The sequence below is a fragment of the Heptranchias perlo genome, unplaced genomic scaffold (genome assembly GCF_035084215.1).
Source record: "Heptranchias perlo isolate sHepPer1 unplaced genomic scaffold, sHepPer1.hap1 HAP1_SCAFFOLD_242, whole genome shotgun sequence".
NCBI lineage: Eukaryota > Metazoa > Chordata > Chondrichthyes > Hexanchiformes > Hexanchidae > Heptranchias > Heptranchias perlo.
The window spans coordinates 266,740-285,636 of record NW_027139254.1 but is presented as its reverse complement, the minus strand read 5'-3'; the positions used below and the strand labels follow the sequence as shown (position 1 = coordinate 285,636).

General features: G+C 44.4%; 1 non-coding gene across 1 annotated transcript; it reads left to right on the top strand.

Annotated features, from left to right (window-relative positions):
* The first annotated feature begins 184 nt into the window (after positions 1-184).
* trnam-cau (transfer RNA methionine (anticodon CAU)) lies at positions 185-256 on the top strand. Its single transcript has one exon. It is a non-coding gene; the product is annotated as a tRNA-Met (tRNA).
* Positions 257-18,897: the final 18,641 nt, after the last annotated feature.

Below are 18,897 nucleotides of genomic sequence, written 5' to 3'. Positions count from 1 at the left end.
GTTTCCTGAGTGCCTTTCTGTGTCCCTCTCTTTCCTGGTGCTGGTGCTCAGTGTCCTTGTCATATTGTGTCGCCATGGTCAGCCTTCCAAAACGTGTGTTGCTCTGTCCGGTTCTGTGAGGTATTAGAGTGCAATGGTTTTCCTTCAAAAACTAATATGCAACTGGTGAAGAAAATAGCGGTACAGCAGAGTGGCGCAGCGGAAGCGTGCTGGGCCCATAACCCAGAGGTCGATGGATCGAAACCATCTTCTGCTATTAACGTTCTTTTTAAGCTCAACAATTCACCACAAGAAAAATTTTCTGCTGCTTACACTTTTTCACACACTTTACAATTTCTTTCAAAAACCTCTTCCTTACAATTAGCACATCAATCTGAAACACAACTTTCCAATTACTTTTATTCGCACAGGAACACAAGCTGCAAATGCTGCAAACACACAGCAGCCTCGACTTTCGCCCTTTCATTCAAATCATTCCGGCAGCGCCCCCACCCCACTGTTGTTCTTGAGTCAATATACGTTTTTTCTTGTGTACAGATGTTCCATGTTGTGTGAAGGTGTTCCCTGCTGTGTCAATGTGTTCCCCGTTGTGTAAATGTGTTCCCTCTTGGTTCATGTGTTCCCCGTTGCGCAAAGATGTTCCCTGGTGTGTCAAGATGTTTCCTGTTGTTTAATTGTGTTCCCTGTTGTGTAAATGTGTTTCTTATTGTTTAAAGATATTCCCTCTTGTGTAAATGTGTTCCCAGTTGTGTCAAGACGTTCCCTGTTGTGTAAAGCCGTTCCCTGTTGTTTGAATGTGTTCCCTGTTGCTCTCCGTGTCCTCCTCACTCTGTCCATTCGCGAAGGTTGAACTGTGGCCAACAGCACCACCTGCTGGTGGGGTGGGGGCGCTGCCGGAAAGATTTGAATGAAAGGGCGAAAGTCGAGGCTGCTGTGTGTTTGCAGCATTTGCAGCTTGTGTTCCTGTGCGAATAAAAGTAATTGGAAAGTTGTGTTTCAGATTGATGTGCTAATTGTAAGGAAGAGGTTTTTGAAAGAAATTGTAAAGTGTGTGAAAAAGTGTAAGCAGCAGAAAATTTTTCTTGTGGTGAATTGTTGAGCGTTAATAGCAGAAGATGGTTTCGATCCATCGACCTCCGGGTTATGGGCCCAGCACGCTTCCGCTGCGCCACTCTGCTGTACCGCAATTTTATTCACCAGTTGCATATTAGTGCTGTGTGTTAGCGAGAGACATGCTCTTCACGTGGCTGTTTTTGAAGGAAAACCATTGCACTGAAATACCTCACAGTCCCGGACAGAGCAACACACGTTTTGGAAGGCTGACCCTGGCGACACAATATGACAAGGACACTGAGCACCAGCACCAAGAAAGAGAGGGACACAGAAAGGCACTCAGGAAACCAAGGAGAGAGAGAGAAAGAAAGAGACTGAGTAACAGGAGGGAGACGGGGAAAGAGACTGAAGAAACCACAGAGAGACAGGGAAAGAGACTGATGAAACCATGGGGAGACAGGGAAAGAGACTGAGTAACACGAGGGAGAGGTAGAAAGAGATGGAGCAAGACGAGGGCGAGAGGGAAAGACTGAGGGAGATTCAGAGAAAGGGACTGAGTAACACCAGCGAGGAACAGAGAAAGAGACCGTAGAAACGAGAGAGAGACAGAGAAAGAGACTGATGAAACAAGGGAGAGACAGAGAAAGAGACTGAGTAAGACGAGGAAGAAACAGAGAAAGAGACAAAAGAAACCATAGAGAGACAGAGAAAGAGACTGAAGAAACCAGGGAGAGTCAGTGACAGAGACTGAACAAACCAGGGAGAGACAGGGAATGAGACTGGGTAACACGAGGGAGAAACAGAGAGAGAGATTGAAGAAACCAAGAGAGACAGAGAAGGAGACTGAGTAACAAGAGGGAGAGACAGAGAAAAAGACTGAAGAAATCAAGGAGAGACAGAGAAAGAGACTAAAGAAACCAGGGAGAGACTTTCTAAATCAATGATCTACACCACAAAAAGCAAGGGACATCGCACTCTTGTTTTACACAATAACAAACACATTTACACAACAGGGAACACAATTAAACAACAGGAAACATCTTGACACAGAAAGGCACTCAGGAAACCAAGGAGAGAGAGAGAAAGAAAGAGACTGATTAACAGGAGGGAGACAGGGAAAGAGACTGAAGAAACCAGAGAGAGACAGGGAAAGAGACTGAAGAAACCAGGGGGAGACAGAGAAAGAGACTGAGTAACAAGAGGGAGAGACAGAGAAAGAGACTGAAGAAATCAAGGAGAGACAGAGAAAGAGACTAAAGAAACCAGGGAGAGACTTTCTAAATCAATGATCTACACCACAAAAAGCAAGGGACATCGTACTCTTGTTTTACACAATAAGAAACACATTTACACAACAGGGAACACAATTAAACAACAGGAAACATCTTGACACAGAAAGGCACTCAGGAAACCAAGGAGAGAGAGAGAAAGAAAGAGACTGAGTAACAGGAGGGAGACAGGGAAAGAGACTGAAGAAACCAGGGAGAGACAGGGAAAGAGACTGAAGAAACCAGGGGGAGACAGAGAAAGAGACTAAAGAAACCAGGGAGAGACTTTCTAAATCAATGATCTACACCACAAAAAGCAAGGGACCTCGTACTCTTGTTTTTAAGATTGTTCTTGAGTCAATATGTTTTTTCTTGTGCACAGATGTTCCATGTTGTGTGAAGGTGTTCCTGTTGTGTAAATGTGTTCCCTGTTGTGTAAAGGTGTTCCGTGTTGATTAATGTGTTCCCTGCTGTGTAAAGATGTTTCCTGCTGTGTCAATGTGTTCCCCGTTGTGAAAATGTGTTCCCTCTTGGTTCATGTGTTCCACGTTGCGCAAAGATGTTCCCTGGTGTGTCAAGATGTTTCCTGTTGTTTAATTGTGTTCCCTGTTGTGTAAATGTGTTTCTTATTGTTTAAAGATATTCCCTCTTGTGTAAATGTGTTCCCAGTTGTGTCAAGACGTTCCCTGTTGTGTAAAGCCGTTCCCTGTTGTGTTAATGTGTTAATGTGTTAATGTGTCCTCCTCACTCTGTCCATTCGCGAAGGTTGAACTGTGGCCAACAGCACCACCTGCTGGTGGGGTGGGGGCGCTGCCGGAATGATTTGAATGAAAGGGCGAAAGTCGAGGCTGCTGTGTGTTTGCAGCATTTGCAGCTTGTGTTCCTGTGCAAACAAAAGTAATTGGAAAGTTGTGTTTCAGATTGATGTGCTAATTGTAAGGAAGAGGTTTTTGAAAGAAATTGTAAAGTGTGTGAAAAAGTGCAAGCAGCAGAAAATTTTTCTTGTGGTGAATTGTTGAGCTTAAAACGAACGTTAATAGCAGAAGATGGTTTCGATCCATCGACCTCTGGGTTATGGGCCCAGCACGCTTCCGCTGCGTCACTCTGCTGTACCGCTATTTTATTCACCAGTTGCATATTAGTGCTGTGTGTTAGCGAGAGACATGCTCTTCACGTGGCTGTTTTTGAAGGAAAACCATTGCACTGAAATACCTCACAGTCCCGGACAGAGCAACACACGTTTTGGAAGGCTGACCCTGGCGACACAATATGACAAGGACACTGAGCACCAGCACCAAGAAAGAGAGGGACACAGAAAGGCACTCAGGAAACCAAGGAGAGAGAGAGACAGGGAAAGAGACTGAAGAAACCAGTGGGAGACAGAGAAAGAGACTGAAGTAATCAAGGAGAGACAGAGAAAGAGACTAAAGAAACCAGGGAGAGACTTTCTAAATCAATGATCTACACCACAAAAAGCAAGGGACCTCGAACTCTTGTTTTTAAGATTGTTCTTGAGTCAATATGTTTTTTCTTGTGTACAGATGTTCCATGTTGTGTGAAGGTGTTCCTGTTGTGTAAATGTGTTCCCTGTTGTGTAAAGGTGTTCCGTGTTGATTAATGTGTTCCCTGCTGTGCAAAGATGTTGCCTGTTGTGTAAAGATGTTTCCTGCTGTGTCAATGTGTTCCCCGTTGTGTAAATGTGTTCCCTCTTGGTTCATGTGTTCCACGTTGCGCAAAGATGTTCCCTGGTGTGTCAAGATGTTTCCTGTTGTTTAATTGTGTTCCCTGTTGTGTAAATGTGTTTCTTATTGTTTAAAGATATTCCCTCTTGTGTAAATGTGTTCCCAGTTGTGTCAAGACGTTCCCTGTTGTGCAAAGCCGTTCCCTGCTGTGTTAATGTGTTCCCTGTTGCTCTCCGTGTCCTCCTCACTCTGTCCATTCGCGAAGGTTGAACTGTGGCCAACAGCACCACCTGCTGGTGGGGTGGGGGCGCTGCCGGAATGATTTGAATGAAAGGGCGAAAGTCGAGGCTGCTGTGTGTTTGCAGCATTTGCAGCTTGTGTTCCTGTGCGAACAAAAGTAATTGGAAAGTTGTGTTTCAGATTGATGTGCTAATTGTAAGGAAGAGGTTTTTGAAAGAAATTGTAAAGTGTGTGAAAAAGTGTAAGCAGCAGAAAATTTTTCTTGTGGTGAATTGTTGAGCTTAAAAAGAACGTTAATAGCAGAAGATGGTTTCGATCCATCGACCTCTGGGTTATGGGCCCAGCACGCTTCCGCTGCGCCACTCTGCTGTACCGCAATTTTATTCACCAGTTGCATATTAGTGCTGTGTGTTAGCGAGAGACATGCTCTTCACGTGGCTGTTTTTGAAGGAAAACCATTGCACTGAAATACCTCACAGTCCCGGACAGAGCAACACACGTTTTGGAAGGCTGACCCTGGCGACACAATATGACAAGGACACTGAGCACCAGCACCAAGAAAGAGAGGGACACAGAAAGGCACTCAGGAAACCAAGGAGAGAGAGAGACAGGGAAAGAGACTGATGAAACCAGGGGGAGACAGGGAAAGAGACTGAGTAACACGAGGGAGAGGTAGAAAGAGATGGAGCAAGACGAGGGCGAGAGGGAAAGACTGAGGGAGATTCAGAGAAAGGGACTGAGTAACACGAGCGAGGAACAGAGAAAGAGACCGTAGAAACGAGAGAGAGACAGAGAAAGAGACTGATGAAACAAGGGAGAGACAGAGAAAGAGACTGAGTAAGACGAGGAAGAAACAGAGAAAGAGACTAAAGAAACCAAAGAGAGACAGAGAAAGAGAGTGAAGAAACCAGGGAGAGTCAGAGAAAGAGACTAAAGAAACCAGGGAGAGACTTTCTAAATCAATGATCTGCACCACAAAAAGCAAGGGACATCGCACTCTTGTTTTACACAATAAGAAACACATTTACACAACAGGGAACACAATTAAACAACAGGAAACATCTTGACACAGAAAGGCACTCAGGAAACCAAGGAGAGAGAGAGAAAGAAAGAGACTGAGTAACAGGAGGGAGACAGGGAAAGAGACTGAAGAAACCAGAGAGAGACAGGGAAAGAGACTGAAGAAACCAGGGGGAGACAGAGAAAGAGACTGAGTAACAAGAGGGAGAGACAGAGAAAGAGACTGAAGAAATCAAGGAGAGACAGAGAAAGAGACTAAAGAAACCAGGGAGAGACTTTCTAAATCAATGATCTACACCACAAAAAGCAAGGGACATCGCACTCTTGTTTTACACAATAAGAAACACATTTACACAACAGGGAACACAATTAAACAACAGGAAACATCTTGACACAGAAAGGCACTCAGGAAACCAAGGAGAGAGAGAGAAAGAAAGAGACTGAGTAACAGGAGGGACACAGGAAAAGAGACTGAAGAAATCAGAGAGAGACAGGGAAAGAGACTGAAGAAACCAGTGGGAGACAGAGAAAGAGACTGAAGAAATCAAGGAGAGACAGAGAAAGAGACTAAAGAAACCAGGGAGAGACTTTCTAAATCAATGATCTACACCACAAAAAGCAAGGGACCTCGAACTCTTGTTTTTAAGATTGTTCTTGAGTCAATATGTTTTTTCTTGTGTACAGATGTTCCATGTTGTGTGAAGGTGTTCCTGGTGTGTAAATGTGTTCCCTGTTGTGTAAAGGTGTTCCGTGTTGATTAATGTGTTCCCTGCTGTGTAAAGATGTTTCCTGCTGTGTCAATGTGATCCCCGTTGTGGAAATGTGTTCCCTCTTGGTTCATGTGTTCCACGTTGCGCAAAGATGTTCCCTGGTGTGTCAAGATGTTTCCTGTTGTTTAATTGTGTTCCCTGTTGTGTAAATGTGTTTCTTATTGTTTAAAGATATTCCCTCTTGTGTAAATGTGTTCCCAGTTGTGTCAAGACGTTCCCTGTTGTGTAAAGCCGTTCCCTGTTGTGTTAATGTGTTCCCTGTTGCTCTCCGTGTCCTCCTCACTCTGTCCATTCGCGAAGGTTGAACTGTGGCCAACAGCACCACCTGCTGGTGGGGTGGGGGCGCTGCCGGAATGATTTGAATGAAAGGCCGAAAGTCGAGGCTGCTGTGTGTTTGCAGCATTTGCAGCTTGTGTTCCTGTGCGAACAAAAGTAATTGGAAAGTTGTGTTTCAGATTGATGTGCTAATTGTAAGGAAGAGGTTTTTGAAAGAAATTGTAAAGTGTGTGAAAAAGTGTAAGCAGCAGAAAATTTTTCTTGTGGTGAATTGTTGAGCTTAAAACGAACGTTAATAGCAGAAGATGGTTTCGATCCATCGACCTCTGGGTTATGGGCCCAGCACGCTTCCGCTGCGTCACTCTGCTGTACCGCTATTTTATTCACCAGTTGCATATTAGTGCTGTGTGTTAGCGAGAGACATGCTCTTCACGTGGCTGTTTTTGAAGGAAAACCATTGCACTGAAATACCTCACAGTCCCGGACAGAGCAACACACGTTTTGGAAGGCTGACCCTGGCGACACAATATGACAAGGACACTGAGCACCAGCACCAAGAAAGAGAGGGACACAGAAAGGCACTCAGGAAACCAAGGAGAGAGACACAGGGAAAGAGACTGAAGAAACCAGTGGGAGACAGAGAAAGAGACTGAAGAAATCAAGGAGAGACAGAGAAAGAGATTAAAGAAACCAGGGAGAGACTTTCTAAATCAATGATCTACACCACAAAAAGCAAGGGACCTCGAACTCTTGTTTTTAAGATTGTTCTTGAGTCAATATGTTTTTTCTTGTGTACAGATGTTCCATGTTGTGTGAAGGTGTTCCCTGCTGTGTCAATGTGTTCCCCGTTGTGTAAATGTGTTCCCTCTTGGTTCATGTGTTCCCCGTTGCGCAAAGATGTTCCCTGGTGTGTCAAGATGTTTCCTGTTGTTTAATTGTGTTCCCTGTTGTGTAAATGTGTTTCTTATTGTTTAAAGATATTCCCTCTTGTGTAAATGTGTTCCCAGTTGTGTCAAGACGTTCCCTGTTGTGTAAAGCCGTTCCCTGTTGTTTGAATGTGTTCCCTGTTGCTCTCCGTGTCCTCCTCACTCTGTCCATTCGCGAAGGTTGAACTGTGGCCAACAGCACCACCTGCTGGTGGGGTGGGGGCGCTGCCGGAATGATTTGAATGAAAGGGCGAAAGTCGAGGCTGCTGTGTGTTTGCAGCATTTGCAGCTTGTGTTCCTGTGCGAATAAAAGTAATTGGAAAGTTGTGTTTCAGATTGATGTGCTAATTGTAAGGAAGAGGTTTTTGAAAGAAATTGTAAAGTGTGTGAAAAAGTGTAAGCAGCAGAAAATTTTTCTTGTGGTGAATTGTTGAGCGTTAATAGCAGAAGATGGTTTCGATCCATCGACCTCTGGGTTATGGGCCCAACACGCTTCCGCTGCGCCACTCTGCTGTACCGGTATTTTATTCACCAGTTGCATATTAGTGCTGTGTGTTAGCGAGAGACATGCTCTTCACGTGGCTGTTTTTGAAGGAAAACCATTGCACTGAAATACCTCACAGTCCCGGACAGAGCAACACACGTTTTGGAAGGCTGACCCTGGCGACACAATATGACAAGGACACTGAGCACCAGCACCAAGAAAGAGAGGGACACAGAAAGGCACTCAGGAAACCAAGGAGAGAGAGAGAAAGAAAGAGACTGAGTAACAGGAGGGAGACAGGGAAAGAGACTGAAGAAACCAGAGAGAGACAGGGAAAGAGACTGATGAAACCATGGGGAGACAGGGAAAGAGACTGAGTAACACGAGGGAGAGGTAGAAAGAGATGGAGCAAGACGAGGGCGAGAGGGAAAGACTGAGGGAGATTCAGAGAAAGGGACTGAGTGACACCAGCGAGGAACAGAGAAAGAGACCGTAGAAACGAGAGAGAGACAGAGAAAGAGACTGATGAAACAAGGGAGAGACAGAGAAAGAGACTGAGTAAGACGAGGAAGAAACAGAGAAAGAGACAAAAGAAACCATAGAGAGACAGAGAAAGAGACTGAAGAAACCAGGGAGAGTCAGTGACAGAGACTGAACAAACCAGGGAGAGACAGGGAATGAGACTGGGTAACACGAGGGAGAAACAGAGAGAGAGATTGAAGAAACCAAGTGAGACAGAGAAGGAGACTGAGTAACAAGAGGGAGAGACAGAGAAAAAGACTGAAGAAATCAAGGAGAGACAGAGAAAGAGACTAAAGAAACCAGGGAGAGACTTTCTAAATCAATGATCTACACCACAAAAAGCAAGGGACATCGCACTCTTGTTTTACACAATAACAAACACATTTACACAACAGGGAACACAATTAAACAACAGGAAACATCTTGACACAGAAAGGCACTCAGGAAACCAAGGAGAGAGAGAGAAAGAAAGAGACTGAGTAACAGGAGGGAGACAGGGAAAGAGACTGAAGAAACCAGAGAGAGACAGGGAAAGAGACTGAAGAAACCAGGGGGAGACAGAGAAAGAGACTGAGTAACAAGAGGGAGAGACAGAGAAAGAGACTGAAGAAATCAAGGAGAGACAGAGAAAGAGACTAAAGAAACCAGGGAGAGACTTTCTAAATCAATGATCTACACCACAAAAAGCAAGGGACATCGCACTCTTGTTTTACACAATAAGAAACACATTTACACAACAGGGAACACAATTAAACAACAGGAAACATCTTGACACAGAAAGGCACTCAGGAAACCAAGGAGAGAGAGAGAAAGAAAGAGACTGAGTAACAGGAGGGAGACAGGGAAAGAGACTGAAGAAACCAGAGAGAGACAGGGAAAGAGACTGAAGAAACCAGGGGGAGACAGAGAAAGAGACTGAGTAACAAGAGGGAGAGACAGAGAAAGAGACTGAAGAAATCAAGGAGAGACAGAGAAAGAGACTAAAGAAACCAGGGAGAGACTTTCGAAATCAATGATCGACACCACAAAAAGCAAGGGACATCGCACTCTTGTTTTACACAATAAGAAACACATTTACACAACAGGGAACACAATTAAACAACAGGAAACATCTTGACACAGAAAGGCACTCAGGAAACCAAGGAGAGAGAGAGAAAGAAAGAGACTGAGTAACAGGAGGGACACAGGAAAAGAGACTGAAGAAATCAGAGAGAGACAGGGAAAGAGACTGAAGAAACCAGTGGGAGACAGAGAAAGAGACTAAAGAAACCAGGGAGAGACTTTCTAAATCAATGATCTACACCACAAAAAGCAAGGGACCTCGAACTCTTGTTTTTAAGATTGTTCTTGAGTCAATATGTTTTTTCTTGTGTACAGATGTTCCATGTTGTGTGAAGGTGTTCCTGTTGTGTAAATGTGTTCCCTGTTTTGTAAAGGTGTTCCGTGTTGATTAATGTGTTCCCTGCTGTGTAAAGATGTTGCCTGTTGTGTAAAGATGTTTCCTGCTGTGTCAATGTGTTCCCCGTTGTGTAAATGTGTTCCCTCTTGGTTCATGTGTTCCACGTTGCGCAAAGATGTTCCCTGGTATGTCAAGATGTTTCCTGTTGTTTAATTGTGTTCCCTGTTGTGTAAATGTGTTTCTTATTGTTTAAAGATATTCCCTCTTGTGTAAATGTGTTCCCAGTTGTGTCAAGACGTTCCCTGTTGTGTAAAGCCGTTCCCTGTTGTGTTTATGTGTTCCCTGTTGCTCTCCGTGTCCTCCTCACTCTGTCCATTCGCGAAGGTTGAACTGTGGCCAACAGCACCACCTGCTGGTGGGGTGGGGGCGCTGCCGGAATGATTTGAATGAAAGGGCGAAAGTCGAGGCTGCTGTGTGTTTGCAGCATTTGCAGCTTGTGTTCCTGTGCGAACAAAAGTAATTGGAAAGTTGTGTTTCAGATTGATGTGCTAATTGTAAGGAAGAGGTTTTTGAAAGAAATTGTAAAGTGTGTGAAAAAGTGTAAGCAGCAGAAAATTTTTCTTGTGGTGAATTGTTGAGCTTAAAACGAACGTTAATAGCAGAAGATGGTTTCGATCCATCGACCTCTGGGTTATGGGCCCAGCACGCTTCCGCTGCGCGACTCTGCTGTACCGCTATTTTATTCACCAGTTGCATATTAGTGCTGTGTGTTAGCGAGAGACATGCTCTTCACGTGGCTGTTTTTGAAGGAAAACCATTGCACTGAAATACCTCACAGTCCCGGACAGAGCAACACACGTTTTGGAAGGCTGACCCTGGCGACACAATATGACAAGGACACTGAGCACCAGCACCAAGAAAGAGAGGGACACAGAAAGGCACTCAGGAAACCAAGGAGAGAGAGAGACAGGGAAAGAGACTGAAGAAACCAGTGGGAGACAGAGAAAGAGACTGAGTAACAAGAGGGAGAGACAGAGAAAGAGACTGAAGAAATCAAGGAGAGACAGAGAAAGACACTAAAGAAACCAGGGAGAGACTTTCTAAATCAATGATCTACACCACAAAAAGCAAGGGACATCGCACTCTTGTTTTACACAATAAGAAACACATTTACACAACAGGGAACACAATTAAACAACAGGAAACATCTTGACACAGAAAGGCACTCAGGAAACCAAGGAGAGAGAGAGAAAGAAAGAGACTGAGTAACAGGAGGGACACAGGAAAAGAGACTGAAGAAATCAGAGAGAGACAGGGAAAGAGACTGAAGAAACCAGTGGGAGACAGAGAAAGAGACTGAAGAAATCAAGGAGAGACAGAGAAAGAGACTAAAGAAACCAGGGAGAGACTTTCTAAATCAATGATCTACACCACAAAAAGCAAGGGACCTCGAACTCTTGTTTTTAAGATTGTTCTTGAGTCAATATGTTTTTTCTTGTGTACAGATGTTCCATGTTGTGTGAAGGTGTTCCTGTTGTGTAAATGTGTTCCCTGTTGTGTAAAGGTGTTCCGTGTTGATTAATGTGTTCCCTGCTGTGTAAAGATGTTTCCTGCTGTGTCAATGTGATCCCCGTTGTGGAAATGTGTTCCCTCTTGGTTCATGTGTTCCACGTTGCGCAAAGATGTTCCCTGGTGTGTCAAGATGTTTCCTGTTGTTTAATTGTGTTCCCTGTTGTGTAAATGTGTTTCTTATTGTTTAAAGATATTCCCTCTTGTGTAAATGTGTTCCCAGTTGTGTCAAGACGTTCCCTGTTGTGTAAAGCCGTTCCCTGCTGTGTTAATGTGTTCCCTGTTGCTCTCCGTGTCCTCCTCACTCTGTCCATTCGCGAAGGTTGACCTGTGGCCAACAGCACCACCTGCTGGTGGGGTGGGGGCGCTGCCGGAATGATTTGAATGAAAGGGCGAAAGTCGAGGCTGCTGTGTGTTTGCAGCATTTGCAGCTTGTGTTCCTGTGCGAACAAAAGTAATTGGAAAGTTGTGTTTCAGATTGATGTGCTAATTGTAAGGAAGAGGTTTTTGAAAGAAATTGTAAAGTGTGTGAAAAAGTGTAAGCAGCAGAAAATTTTTCTTGTGGTGAATTGTTGAGCTTAAAACGAACGTTAATAGCATAAGATGGTTTCGATCCATCGACCTCTGGGTTATGGGCCCAGCACGCTTCCGCTGCGCCACTCTGCTGTACCGCTATTTTATTCACCAGTTGCATATTAGTGCTGTGTGTTAGCGAGAGACATGTTGTTCACGTGGCTGTTTTTGAAGGAAAGCCATTGCACTGAAATACCTCACAGTCCCAGACAGAGCAACACACGTTTTGGAAGGCTGACCCTGGCGACACAATATGACAAGGACACTGAGCACCAGCACCAAGAAAGAGAGGGACACAGAAAGGCACTCAGGAAACCAAGGAGAGAGAGAGACAGGGAAAGAGACTGATGAAACCAGGGGGAGACAGGGAAAGAGACTGAGTAACACGAGGGAGAGGTAGAAAGAGATGGAGCAAGACGAGGGCGAGAGGGAAAGACTGAGGGAGATTCAGAGAAAGGGACTGAGTAACACGAGCGAGGAACAGAGAAAGAGACCGTAGAAACGAGAGAGAGACAGAGAAAGAGACTGATGAAACAAGGGAGAGACAGAGAAAGAGACTGAGTAAGACGAGGAAGAAACAGAGAAAGAGACTAAAGAAACCATAGAGAGACAGAGAAAGAGACTGAAGAAACCAGGGAGAGTCAGTGACAGAGACTGAACAAACCAGGGAGAGACAGGGAATGAGACTGGGTAACACGAGGGAGAAACAGAGAGAGAGATTGAAGAAACCAAGAGAGACAGAGAAGGAGACTGAGTAACAAGAGGGAGAGACAGAGAAAAAGACTGAAGAAATCAAGGAGAGACAGAGAAAGAGACTAAAGAAACCAGGGAGAGACTTTCTAAATCAATGATCTACACCACAAAAAGCAAGGGACATCGCACTCTTGTTTTACACAATAACAAACACATTTACACAACAGGGAACACAATTAAACAACAGGAAACATCTTGACACAGAAAGGCACTCAGGAAACCAAGGAGAGAGAGAGAAAGAAAGAGACTGAGTAACAGGAGGGAGACAGGGAAAGAGACTGAAGAAATCAGAGAGAGAGAGGGAAAGAGACTGAAGAAACCAGTGGGAGACAGAGAAAGAGACTGAAGAAATCAAGGAGAGACAGAGAAAGAGACTAAAGAAACCAGGGAGAGACTTTCTAAATCAATGATCTACACCACAAAAAGCAAGGGACCTCGTACTCTTGTTTTTAAGATTGTTCTTGAGTCAATATGTTTTTTCTTGTGTACAGATGTTCCATGTTGTGTGAAGGTGTTCCCTGTTGTGTAAATGTGTTCCCTGTTGTGTAAAGGTGTTCCGTGTTGATTAATGTGTTCCCTGATGTGTAAAGATGTTGCCTGTTGTGTAAAGATGTTTCCTGCTGTGTCAATGTGTTCCCCGTTGTGTAAATGTGCTCCCTCTTGGTTCATGTGTTCCCCGTTGTGCAAAGATGTTCCCTGGTGTGTCAAGATGTTTCCTGTTGTTTAATTGTGTTCCCTGTTGTGTAAATGTGTTTCTTATTGTTTAGAGATATCCCCTCTTGTGTAAATGTGTTCCCAGTTTTGTCAAGACGTTCCCTGTTGTGTCAAGCCTTTCCCTGTTGTGTGAATGTGTTCCCTGTTGCTCTCCGTGTCCTCCTCACTCTGTCCATTCGCGAAGGTTGAACTGTGGCCAACAGCACCACCTGCTGGTGGGTGGGGGCGCTGCCGGAATGATTTGAATGAAAGGGCGAAAGTCGAGGCTGCTGTGTGTTTGCAGCATTTGCAGCTTGTGTTTCTGTGCGAATAAAAAAAATTGGAAAGTTGTGTTTCAGATTGGTGTGCTAATTGTAAGGAAGAGGTTTTTGAAAGAAATTGTAAAGTGTGTGAAAAAGTGTGAGCAGCAGAAAATGTTTCTTGTGGTGAATTGTTCAGCTTAAAAAGAACGTTAATAGCAGAAGATGGTTTCGATCCATCGACCTCTGGGTTATGGGCCCAGCACGCTTCCGCTGCGCCACTCTGCTGTACCGCAGTTTTGTTCACCAGTTGCATATTAGTGCTGTGTGTTAGCGAGAGACATGTTGTTCACGTGGCTGTTTTTGAAGGAAAGCCATTGCACTGAAATACCTCACAGTCCCAGACAGAGCAACACACGTTTTGGAAGGCTGACCCTGGCGACACAATATGACGAGGGCACTGAGCACCAGCACCAAGAAAGAGAGGGACACAGAAAGGCACTCAGGAAACCAAGGAGAGAGAGAGAAAGAAAGAGACTGAGTAACAGGAGGGAGACAGGGAAAGAGACTGAAGAAACCAGAGAGAGACAGGGAAAGAGACTGATGAAACCAGGGGGAGACAGGGAAAGAGACTGAGTAACACGAGGGAGAGGTAGAAAGAGATGGAGCAAGACGAGGGCGAGAGGGAAAGACTGAGGGAGATTCAGAGAAAGGGACTGAGTAACACGAGCGAGGAACAGAGAAAGAGACCGCAGAAACGAGAGAGAGACAGAGAAAGAGACTGATGAAACAAGGGAGAGACAGAGAAAGAGACTGAGTAAGACGAGGAAGAAACAGAGAAAGAGACTGAAAAAACCATAGAAAACAAGAGAAAGAGACTGAAGAAACCAGGGAGAGTCAGTGACAGAGACTGAACAAACCAGGGAGAGACAGGGAATGAGACTGGGTAACACGAGGGAGAAACAGAGAGAGAGATTGAAGAAACCAAGAGAGACAGAGAAAGAGACTGAGTAACAAGAGGGAGAGACAGAGAAAAAGACTGAAGAAATCAAGGAGAGACAGAGAAAGAGACTAAAGAAACCAGGGAGAGACTTTCTAAATCAATGATCTACACCACAAAAAGCAAGGGACATCGCACTCTTGTTTTACACAATAAGAAACACATTTACACAACAGGGAACACAATTAAACAACAGGAAACATCTTGACACAGAAAGGCACTCAGGAAACCAAGGAGACAGAGAGAAAGAAAGAGACTGAGTAACAGGAGGGAGACAGGGAAAGAGACTGAAGAAACCAGAGAGAGACAGGGAAAGAGACTGAAGAAACCAGGGGGAGACAGAGAAAGAGACTGAATAACAAGAGGGAGAGACAGAGAAAGAGACTGAAGAAATCAAGGAGAGACAGAGAAAGAGACTAAAGAAACCAGGGAGAGACTTTCTAAATCAATGATCTGCACCACAAAAACAAGGGACCTCGTACTCTTTTTTTTAAGATTGTTCTTGAGTCAATATGTTTTCTCTTGTGGACAGATGTTCCATGTTGTGTGAAGGTGTTCCCTGTTGTGTAAATGTGTTCCCTGTTGTGTAAAGTTGTTCCCTGGTGTGTAAAGATGTTTCCTGTTGTTTAATTGTGTTCCCTGTTGTGTAAATGTGTTTCTTATTGTTTAAAGATATTCCCACTTGTGTAAATGTGTTCCCAGTTGTGTCAAGACGTTCCCTGTTGTGTAAAGCCGTTCCCTGTTGTGTGAATGTGTTCCCTGTTGCTCTCCGTGTCCTCCTCACTCTGTCCATGAGCGAAGGTTGAACTGTGGCCAACAGCACCACCTGCTGGTGGGGTGGGGGCGCTGCCGGAATGATTTGAATGAACGGGCGAAAGCCGAGGCTGCTGTGTGTTTGCAGCATTTGCAGCTTGAATTCCTGTGCGAATTAAAGTAATTGGAAAGTTGTGTTTCAGATTGATGTGCTAATTGTAAGGAAGAGGTTTTTGAAAGAAATTGTAAAGTGTGTGAAAAAGTGTGAGCAGCAGAAAATGTTTCTTGTGGTGAATTGTTGAGCTTAAAAAGAACGTTAATAGCAGAAGATGGTTTCGATCCATCGACCTCTGGGTTATGGGCCCAGCACGCTTCCGCTGCGCCACTCTGCTGCACCGCTGTTTTGTTCACCAGTTGCATATTAGTGCTGTGTGTTAGCGAGAGACATGCTCTTCACGTGCCTGTTTTTGAAGGAAAACCATTGCACTGAAATGCCTCACAGTCCCGGACAGAGCAACACACGTTTTGGAAGGCTGACCCTGGCGACACAATATGACAAGGACACTGAGCACCAGCACCAAGAAAGAGAGGGACACAGAAAGGCACTCAGGAAACCAAGGAGAGAGAGAGAAAGAAAGAGACTGAGTCACAGGATGGAGACAGGGAAAGAGACTGAAGAAACCAGAGAGAGACAGGGAAAGAGACTGATGAAACCAGGGGGAGACAGGGAAAGAGACTGAGTAACACGAGGGAGAGGTAGAAAGAGATGGAGCAAGACGAGGGCGAGAGGGAAAGACTGAGGGAGATTCAGAGAAAGGGACTGAGTAACACGAGCGAGGAACAGAGAAAGAGACCGTAGAAACGAGAGAGAGACAGAGAAAGAGACTGATGAAACAAAGGAGAGACAGAGAAAGAGACTGAGTAAGACGAGGAAGAAACAGAGAAAGAGACTGAAAAAACCATAGAAAACAAGAGAAAGAGACTGAAGAAACCAGGGAGAGTCAGTGACAGAGACTGAACAAACCAGGGAGAGAAAGGGAATGAGACTGGGTAACACGAGGGAGAAACAGAGAGAGAGATTGAAGAAACCAAGAGAGACAGAGAAAGAGACTGAGTAACAAGAGGGAGAGACAGAGAAAAAGACTGAAGAAATCAAGGAGAGACAGAGAAAGAGACTAAAGAAACCAGGGAGAGACTTTCGAAATCAATGATCTACACCACAAAAAGCAAGGGACATCGCACTCTTGTTTTACACAATAAGAAACACATTTACACAACAGGGAACACAATTAAACAACAGGAAACATCTTGACACAGAAAGGCACTCAGGAAACCAAGGAGACAGAGAGAAAGAAAGAGACTGAGTAACAGGAGGGAGACAGGGAAAGAGACTGAAGAAACCAGAGAGAGACAGGGAAAGAGACTGAAGAAACCAGGGGGAGACAGAGAAAGAGACTGAATAACAAGAGGGAGAGACAGAGAAAGAGACTGAAGAAATCAAGGAGAGACAGAGAAAGAGACTAAAGAAACCAGGGAGAGACTTTCTAAATCAATGATCTGCACCACAAAAACAAGGGACCTCGTACTCTTTTTTTTAAGATTGTTCTTGAGTCAATATGTTTTCTCTTGTGGACAGATGTTCCATGTTTTGTGAAGGTGTTCCCTGTTGTGTAAATGTGTTCCCTGTTGTGTAAAGGTGTTCCCTGGTGTGTAAAGATGTTTCCTGTTGTTTAATTGTGTTCCCTGTTGTGTAAATGTGTTTCTTATTGTTTAAAGATATTCCCTCTTGTGTAAATGTGTTCCCAGTTGTGTCAAGACGTTCCCTGTTGTGTAAAGCCGTTCCCTGTTGTGTGAATGTGTTCCCTGTTGCTCTCCGTGTCCTCCTCACTCTGTCCATGAGCGAAGGTTGAACTGTGGCCAACAGCACCACCTGCTGGTGGGGTGGGGGCGCTGCCGGAATGATTTGAATGAACGGGCGAAAGCCGAGGCTGCTGTGTGTTTGCAGCATTTGCAGCTTGAATTCCTGTGCGAATTAAAGTAATTGGAAAGTTGTGTTTCAGATTGATGTGCTAATTGTAAGGAAGAGGTTTTTGAAAGAAATTGTAAAGTGTGTGAAAAAGTGTGAGCAGCAGAAAATGTTTCTTGTGGTGAATTGTTGAGCTTAAAAAGAACGTTAATAGCAGAAGATGGTTTCGATCCATCGACCTCTGGGTTATGGGCCCAGCACGCTTCCGCTGCGCCACTCTACTGCACCGCAATTTTGTTCACCAGTTGCATATTAGTGCTGTGTGTTAGCGAGAGATATGCTCTTCACGTGGCTGTTTTTGAAGGAAAACCATTACACTGAAATGCCTCACAGTCCCGGACAGAGCAACACACGTTTTGGAAGGCTGACCCTGGCGACACAATATGACAAGGACACTGAGCACCAGCACCAAGAAAGAGAGGGACACAGAAAGGCACTCAGGAAACCAAAGAGAGAGAGAGAAAGAAAGAGACTGTGTAACAGGAGGGAGACAGGGAAAGAGACTGAAGAAATCAAGGAGAGACAGAGAAAGAGACTAAAGAAACCAGGGAGAGACTTTCTAAATCAATGATCTACACCACAAAAAGCAAGGGACCTCGTACTCTTGTTTTTAAGATTGTTCTTGAGTCAATATGTTTTCTCTTGTGTACAGATGTTCCATGTTGTGTGAAGGTGTTCCCTGTTGTGTAAATGTGTTCCCTGTTGTGTAAAGGTGTTCCGTGTTGATTAATGTGTTCCCTGCTGTGTAAAGATGTTGCCTGTTGTGTAAAGATGTTTCCTGCTGTGTCAATGTGTTCCCCGTTGTGTAAATGTGTTCCCTCTTGGTTAATGTGTTCGCTGTTGTGTCAAGATATTAACCGGTGTGTAAAGATGTTTCCGTTGTGTTAATGTTCCCTGTTGTGCAAAGATGTTCCCTGGTGTGTAAAGATGTTTCCTGTTGTTTAATTGTGTCACAGGAGGGAGACAGGGAAAGAGACTGAAGAAACCAAGGAGAGAGAGAGAAACAAAGAGACTGAGTAACAGGAGGGAGACAGGGAAAGAGACTGAAGAAACCAGGGGGAGACAGAGAAAGAGACTGAATAACAAGAGGGAGAGACAGAGAAAGAGACTGAAGAAATCAAGGAGAGACAGAGAAAGAGACTAAATAAACCAGGGAGAGACTTTCTAAATCAATGATCTACACCACAAAAAGCAAGGGACCTCGTACTCTTGTTTTTAAGATTGTTCTTGAGTCAATATGTTTTCTCTTGTCTACAGATGTTCCATGTTGTGTGAAGGTGTTCCCTGTTGTGTAAATGTGTTCCCTGTTGTGTAAAGGTGTTCCGTGTTGATTAATGTGTTCCCTGCTGTGTAAAGATGTTGCCTGTTGTGTAAAGATGTTTCCTGCTGTGTCAATGTCTTCCCCCTTGTGTAAATGTGTTCCCTCTTGGTTCATGTGTTCCCCGTTGTGCAAAGATGTTCCCTGGTGTGTCAAGATGTTTCCTGTTGTTTAATTGTGTTCCCTGTTGTGTAAATGTGTTTCTTATTGTTTAAAGATATTCCCTCTTGTGTAAATGTGTTCCCAGTTGTGTCAAGACGTTCCCTGTTGTGTAAAGCTGTTCCCTGTTGTGTGAATGTGTTCCCTGTTGCT